General features: G+C 35.2%; 1 long non-coding RNA gene across 1 annotated transcript; it reads right to left on the bottom strand.

Moving 5' to 3' along the window:
* Positions 1-3,865: 3,865 nt before the first annotated feature.
* LOC111085266 lies at positions 3,866-7,802 on the bottom strand. The gene is made up of 3 exons (XR_002610092.1): positions 7,747-7,802; positions 4,790-4,889; positions 3,866-4,025 (listed from the first exon to the last, which is right to left on the bottom strand). It is a non-coding gene; the product is annotated as an uncharacterized LOC111085266 (long non-coding RNA).
* Positions 7,803-8,423: the final 621 nt, after the last annotated feature.

Below are 8,423 nucleotides of genomic sequence, written 5' to 3'. Positions count from 1 at the left end.
GAAAGGGACGAGCATGTTTGGTGGGACGGGGATTCGAACCCGCGATCCTCAGATTACGAGTCGAGCATCCTTATCCACCTGGCCATGCCGGGCCTGTGACGAACAGCATTGTGACGTAGGAACTGTTGAACGTAGCTGTTCAGAAAGCCTCTGAGCTCATTAGTATCGAATGAAATTAAAGTATAAAATGGTGGTTGACAAAAACTTTCAGAAGAAGCCTACACTAAGATGAGGGATACTTCGTACAGTCCAAGTATCGCGAAAAATCTATGCTGCTATTTTATTTCTGAAAGGCTAAAACAAAACACTTAAGTCCCATCGATAGTTTGTAATATTAATATTTAACTGAAAAATGAATATTAGCCGTTACATGATTTACTAGTTGTTGTTTTTTTTTTTTTGGACGAAAAACTTACTTAACTGACTTTTAGTGGCTTTACACATAGTACCCAGAGAATTTTCGTAAATTATAAAAAAAAAATGCTCGGATGATTCTAACAAGCTTTAAATAGCCAGAAGTAAAGTTGATGTGTATTTTTTAATGATTGGAAATGGTTTGTTTTCAAAACAACCAAGAATAACCTATGTCTGTATTTTTAATGACGAGAAGTGACCTAACCCGTGTTTAAAATGACCGAACGTGGTGTGTTTGTCTTTATTCTCTCTTTTGGTCCCGAATTAGCAGAGGACTTGCACCTTCTTTCTCGTGGTTTTGACTTAGTAGTGATTTTGTCTCTATATATTCTCTTGATTTTAACGTGTTTATGAGTTACTCTCTTCTCTTACTGACAACTTCATGGCAGATTTGTTTTTCTCTGCTTGGGTATCGAGCTGATGGTAAATATATATCCTTTCTCAGGGCCGGCGCTAGATCATTTGATGGTAAATATATATCCTTTCTCAGGGCCGGCGCTAGATCATTTGCCACCCCCAACCTCCCCCTCCTTCAACTTTTCAGAAATATATGCAGATACGAATGAATGGGGAGTTTTCTGCCACTAGGGTCGCTTTTTCCATTCGGGTTTTTTGTCAAACCTCCTGGAAGTTCAATGTTTATGAACAATGGCAATGGTTCTCTGTCTTAGAAAAGCTTTACAAGCACAGGCAATTCTTGTGGCGAGAAAACTCCCCATCATGGTATTTGCTGTGCATACAATAATTTAAACATTATTTAGAGCAATAACATTTAATTTCTACAATGTCAAAGATATGTAATCTTATCATCCACAGATAAGCTAAAAGAATTTCACCTTTCTAGCGTTCAAACTAGCAAAATTTGCTAAAATATTTTGCAAATCAATTTCCTCACAAATTTCACTTTCAATGGATATTAGAGCCAAATCAGTAAGTCTTTGCTGTCCCATTGTTGATCTATTAGAGCCAAATCAGTAAGTCTTTGCTGTCCCATTGTTGATCTATTAGAGCCAAATCAGTAAGTCTTTGCTGTTCCATTGTTGATCTATTAGAGCCAAATCAATAAGTCTTTGCTGTCCCATTGTTGATCTATTAGAGCCAAATCAGTAAGTCTTTGCTGTCCCATTGTTGATCTCAAATAGGTTTTGATTAGTTTTAATTTATAGAACGACCTCTCTCCACTAGCAACTGTCACAGGGAGCGTTAATAAAATCCGTAACGCTATTGTAATGTTTGGAAATGTTCCCGTCAATGTGTTCTTATAAATGTACTGCAAGACATCTTTCGGTGAAGTTTCTGTTTTTAAAAAACTCATAATGATACTAAGTCCATCTGTAAGTTCCGCAGCTCTTATCTCCTTTGGGCAGTTTTCATCAGTTTCGTCGGAGAGTTTTATTTCAAGGTCCATGCAATGTTTCAAAAGCTCCGATTTACTCAGTTCTGACAATTTTTTTAAACTCGTACAAAAACTGAACGCTTCACTATGATTTTGAAGCAAGTCAAATCTTTCTTGGATTGATCTAACAGCCGTGTCAATGATAACATTAAAAAGAATATATGCAGAAATTATCTTTAGGCTCAGTCATAATATCATCTTCATGTTCGTAGTCGTAGGAAAGTGTGGCTCTACATTACATGAATTGGCAATTTCAGACGCAGTATGTATCTGTTCTTCAAATTTATTTCGATAGTCTGTTTAAGTAGGTCTAAATTTTCAATGCATGATGTTAAATCTGTGTTTGGATTTTGCATGATTTTGGAAACAACGTTTAGCATGATTTTAGAAACAACCTTTATTCTCGATAAAACTTCATACCATATAACGATGAAACATATAAACTTAAAATATTCCAATTATTTCAACAAACATTGGGCCTCATGCTTGGAAGGTAGTTCACTTTTTTCGTCATCGATTATTTCTGATAAACTGTCACAAACTTCGGATAAACAGAATCAATCGTAAAGGTTCTACTGTTTCAACTCGACTTTCCCATCGAGTGTTTGAAACTGCTTTCAGAGTAAACCGAGACACATTATTGGTTAAATGTTCCCACCTCTTAGTCGAGGAAGAGAAATGTGTGAACAGACGTTGAATTACAGAAAAGAAATAAACTATCTGATAGTTTACTTTTGCGGCATCATTAACTACCAAATTGAGAGTGTGAGCAGATAAAGGAACATAAAAAGCTCGAGGATTTTTGTTTAGAATATGGGCCTCCAAACCGTTATTTATCCCTCTCATATTAGCGCCATTGTCATAACCCTGCCCGCGCATATTTTCAATATTTAAATTGTTTTCCACTAAATGATCAGTGACAAAATTAGTCAGGCCAGCGCCCGTTGTATCGAGAATTTTCAAAAGCTCAGAAAATGTTTTTTTTTTATCTCGACGTCTTTTTCACATTTTAGAACATAACGAATGTAATGACCACTGTTATCTTTTCTTGATGAATAGTGTACGGTGTGCAGTCTAAGATCAATGAATAATACTTACTGCCTTCTATAATTTTTCCAATGACAGATTTAATCTTTCAAGATAACAAAGTAATTATCTCATTTTGGATTTGGTGCCTCAAGTAATGTGGACTATTTTTTTCGTCTCTTTGAACTTGTTAGACGTGTTCAGCGATAAAGGGACCGATCTGAGACAGCATTTCGATTAATTTTAGAAAATTGCCATTATTTTTTTCAAAAAGCTTATCGCCGATACCTCTGAAAGCCAAATTTTGTTGTGATAAAAATTTTACGCCTTGCACTATCCTCAACAGAACCTCCTACCGACGCTTCTTTTCTTGGTTTATCAGTTTTCCATATGAGCATCAACAGTCTGCCCTTTGGTTAAACTTCTCTTCAAATCTATAAACTTACAAACAGACTCAATATAATGGTGACTTTTTTTCATGATTACTCAAATGTCTAGATAAATGCTGCCAGTCAGAAAACACTTCATGTGCTAAAAGAGAGTTACCTTTTGTGAAAACTTTGCAGGGAAAACAAAAAACGCAATTCTTGGAGGCAGAATATACAATCCAATCCCTAGGAATCACCTCTACATTTTGGCATCTTCCTGTAGTCGTATGTGTTTGAAAACTTCTACCCAAATCGTCTTTTGGATAAATCATATTGCTGAACTCTTTGAAAGGCCCTGTTTCAATCAAATATGTCCTCATTTTTTCACTTAACGTATTGGGCCATTTCGCTGGATCCCACAATTCGGTCATAGTAAGCACATCACTAACTTCTCTAGAAGCATCGGTAGGTGTAGTATCTGTTGACAAATCCCCTTCAGAAAGTTTGCTCCTATTTTTTCAGTTGACGAACCTGCCTCTTTGGCTGCAGAAAAGATCCCATCTTTGACTTGAATCTCTAATGGGTCCCCTGGAGAAGAATTTTCAGGTTGGTGAGCGTTCGAATTTGATTAAGCATCATATGTCCAACAAGATTCATCTTCTGTTTGACCCTGCAGGACTCTTTCAGCAGACGTTGAAGGAGCTGAATCTGCTTGGAAAACTTAACTATGGATGAAATTGATTTCCCTACTTATTCTTCTTTCTATACTTTCTGTGCTGAGCTCCAGAAAGCTTTCGGTGTTTCCCCGAAGTCTCGGACATCTGAAGAGAAGTGAAAAAAATCAGTAAAAAATAGGGGTTTTAGTTTTACTTTCTCGCAGCAATAGTAAAAGAAAGTATTGTAATAGGGTCGAAATCTCTAGTGTAGGCAAAACATGAACGACAATACACAGACACCAGGTTACTGTGTTATAGTGACAGAGAAGAACTACCAGAAAGAACACATTTTTTATATTTAGATATTTTAATTATTAATTAGATACTGTTGCCTTTGGCCGATTTAAAATATACAAAATGAATATAATTCACCCAATGCTTATAGAAATACACAAGCTTATAATGTACGTAGGCGGCGTACAATTACTTTTAGGGTAAAATGGGCTATGCAGTTTTATTATGGATCTGAATATCTACGCGTAACTTGATTTTAATCAAAATCGTTAAGAGCCATTTCTGAGAAAATCGCCATTTTGAAAAAAATCATATCAGTAAAGAATGCATAATTTTTATGCTGGAAAGTTGGTGCATTTAGATACATTTAAATGAACTAGTGCATTTTAAATATCAAACAGATTTTTGATCAAAACCCAGTAAATAAACGGGGGTTCATTCAGTGAGTTTTGAGTAAAATACTCTGCTGGTGTCTTGAACACCATCATATTTATTGCTTACAATGATAAAAGCAATTGTAAAACCCTTAAAACCTTCTAAAAGTATCTATATTTACTTTGGTAACAGCGCCCAGGTATAGCTGCAACCTAGGAAATAAATAATCCTTATTTACTAATCATACTTCAATGGCTTACCGTAATGTTGAGTGGCTTAAATGGACAGAGCACGTTGGAAGCTTGACATAAACTCCTAACTAGACGCTTCAAAACCAGTAATGCGAAGTAGAGGTGCCAACTATTCCCAAACAGATTGAAAAAATTCCCGATAATGCCAAAAACAGAGTAAATTAAGAAAAAGTGCGTTAAATTGTGTGCGTTACTAAAATGTAACTTACATAAATATTTACAAATGCAAAACTAACTAATAATTAATTAATTAATTATTCAATATAAAATAAAAATCGTTTATTTTGGTCCTTACAACTACATGAAAATAATAGACACATGTATATTGTATAATAAAGCACAAACGGGAAATATTGAAAGTTTTGAAAATGTTATAACGTCGCGAAACATTTGAAAAAATGTAAAAATGTTCTATTTTATGAATTCGGTTGTATCGATATACATAATTTGTTTAATTGTTTTATTAACTAAAAACTGCAGACTTACAGAGTCAGTGTGCAGTAAGGATGAACACAGGTGACCAACGTGAAAACAATTATACATTAAGGATTTCTATTTTCTAGAAAATTCCCAATTTTATATCATTTTCTTTAAAATAATTCCCAAATACTCATTTCATAAAAAAAATATCGAAAAAATTACCAACACTGTTCAAAACCCTGAAAATGGCGGGTTACCGCCTGTGGATAAACAGGCTGTTCAGCCAATCCCACTATTCGTTGGTAAAAGAGTAGCCCAAGAGTTGGCGGTGGGTGACATATGACTTCCCTCTAGTCTTTCACTGCTAAATTAGGGACGGCTAGCACAGATAGCCCTCGTGTAGCATTGCGCAAAATTCAAAACAGATCTCTCTCTTCTCCCTTTCTTGGTCTTGACCTATGGATGAGTTTGTCCCTCCTATTTCTTGGACTTGATTTAGTATGTGTGATCGCCTCTTACCCTTGTTGATCACAATCTACAGATAATTATATTTCTCTTTTCTACTGGCATCATTTTATTGTTGAGAGCATCTCTGTTTTATCTTGGTTTGTTTGTTTGGAATTAAGCAGAAAGCTGCACAATGGATTATCTGTGCTCTGCCCACCACGGGTATCGAAACCCTGTTTCTAGTGTTGTAAGTCCGCTATGCCACTGGAGGGCTTTTCTCTTGGTCCATATGGGGGTGGATTTATTATTCCTATTTTTTTGGTCCTTATTTGGTAGATACTGTGTTTCACCTTTATTTTGGTCCCAATGTACTGGTCAGTGTTTCACCTATTTTGGTCCCAATGTACTGGTCAATTAGTGTCTTCTTTCTCTTAATTACAACTTGGTAGTAAGTTTGTCTCTCATCTTACTTGCTCTTGTAATGTAGCTTTTACTGAAGTATTGTAGGACACTGAATTGTTAGAAAGGGTTCAGAGAACAGCTACTATGATTATATCTGGGTTGAAAAGGTTGTCATATGAGGGAAGGTTAAGGTCTCTGAAATTGTTTTATCTTGAAATAGAAGAGTTAGAGGAGATCTGATTGAGGTGTTTGAGATTGTTGAGGGAATTGATAGTGTTGATGCATCATCTTTCTTCATTAGTAGTTAAGGCAACACCCTGGACACGCACACTCATTGGCTGCCTCAGGCTCAGGGGGAGGGACGATAACGTCATAGTTCCACTTCGTGGAACTACAGGCTGCATTGCTAGGGGCACGTTGCTAGGCCGCCATAACACTTGACACCCAGATGTTCTCATGCCAGAGAGCGCCTAGGAGATATGACGTGACATCATAGTTTGAGTGTTAGAAGTGCAGTGCTAAGAGTAGATATTGTTATCAAGGTTCTGTTGACAGATGCTATTACCAAGATTGTATAGGCGGATGGTGTTACTAGGTGGATAGTTCAATAGGATGATGAGTTCATCGTAGGATGTCTCAACATATCATCAACTATATATACCGCTGTGTCACTGAAAGGCATTGATAGAGGAATAGCATAATAATGTATTTAATCCATAAAGCCAAACTAATGAAACAATAAGACTGTATGCTAAATTACTGCATGATATTTAGAGATGTTACCATTAAAAATCCATTCTTTTCATGCAAATAAGTAATATACTATTGAAGGGCCATAAACTGAAAGAATTGATATTTAGCGTGATTTAATATTGACTAAGAAATTATATACATACAAAAAGCAATGTAATATCACGCAGTAGGAAAAATAATTATAAATTAGTATGTCTTGCAGGTAACTCCTGAAGACAACGTAAAGGACGGCGACACAATGAACACGTAGAGTGTATTTTTAGAGTGGAAGCCTTTGACGGCTTCAATAAAGTTTTTAAAATTGTGTAAATATGAAACGTTGGTTTTAATTAGTTATTAAACAATATACACTTATTTGATAAGTTTTATTAGCAGCGTATAACCAGTGAAATGATATCACATACACAAGATGATTGGTTTACTTGCTAAGTTTTATTAAGAGCATATTTTTAATGTCACTATATGTGTTAAACATGCTTGGTTGGATTATAAAGTTGTATGTATTTCATGTGTGCATTATACTAACCAATTACGCTGGTTTTCATTGATGCAAATATTTTTGCAAATATTCTATTTAATATATTTAGTCTTTCTTTACTTGTTGTCACTTAGTTGGCATTATTTGCAACACACTCTGAAAACACTTAAAAGCTAGTAAATAGATAAATATAATACATTAATAAAGAACAGAGTTGTACTTATATATCTTGTATACTATGTGTACCATGTTCACTGTATCTCTCTCACTGGTGTTTTTATTAGTCTGTTCTTGCTCTAACCTTGATGTCTAAATGTAAATGCATCCCATGGAACCTGCCAGATCTTTCTCTATTATAAACGTTGTTTATATCACTTATATATATATCAACAAAGTTATTTCTGTTTTATTTATCTACAAACACTTCAACGGCTAAATATTAGGAATTATACACATACACACTCACCATGCCCCAGATGATAGCTCCAGAAGTTACAGAGTTTAGTCTCTGGTGACGTGAGGGTGGTAGGCGTATTTATGCTAGTAAATTTCTATGTATATGTAAACACATCCCCTCTAACAAGGTTATCCAAGGTGGACTTTTGTGTCGAACTTGTATTTTTATCACGTATTCGTGCTTTTATGACGTGCATAGACTGGATAACGTACCACCTTCAATTGTAGCTTGCACAAAAATAAAAGTGATGTTTTGAATATTTTAAAATTAATAACAACCTTATAAGCGTTTGTAGCGAAATGTGAATTACATGCACTTTGATGTTTTATACGTTCTTACTTAGTGTATGGTTTCTGAAAACAGAATACCTTGACATATTTACCTTAAATAATGTTGTTTATTTGCTTGCTTCACCGTATACGCCCTCTACATAGTCAGTTATAAAGCTAGCAATTCAATGGTTGTTCTTTTAGAGTTTAATTGGCATAGCAATATATATATATATAATGATCAGTACCTTGAGTGCTTTAATGCCCTTTCTGCCCCCTCCTAAGGTGGCTCAACGGTAATCATAAGAGCTTATAACATTAAAATTAGGGATTCGATTCCTGCGATTTTCACAGCACACACAGATCATTGTGAGAGTTTGTTTACCAACAAAGAAACAAACCTTTAAATGGTAAGTT

This window comes from Limulus polyphemus, unplaced genomic scaffold, assembly GCF_000517525.1.
Source record: "Limulus polyphemus unplaced genomic scaffold, Limulus_polyphemus-2.1.2 Scaffold300, whole genome shotgun sequence".
Taxonomy (NCBI): domain Eukaryota; kingdom Metazoa; phylum Arthropoda; class Merostomata; order Xiphosura; family Limulidae; genus Limulus; species Limulus polyphemus.
This window is presented reverse-complemented; position numbering and strand designations above follow the sequence as displayed.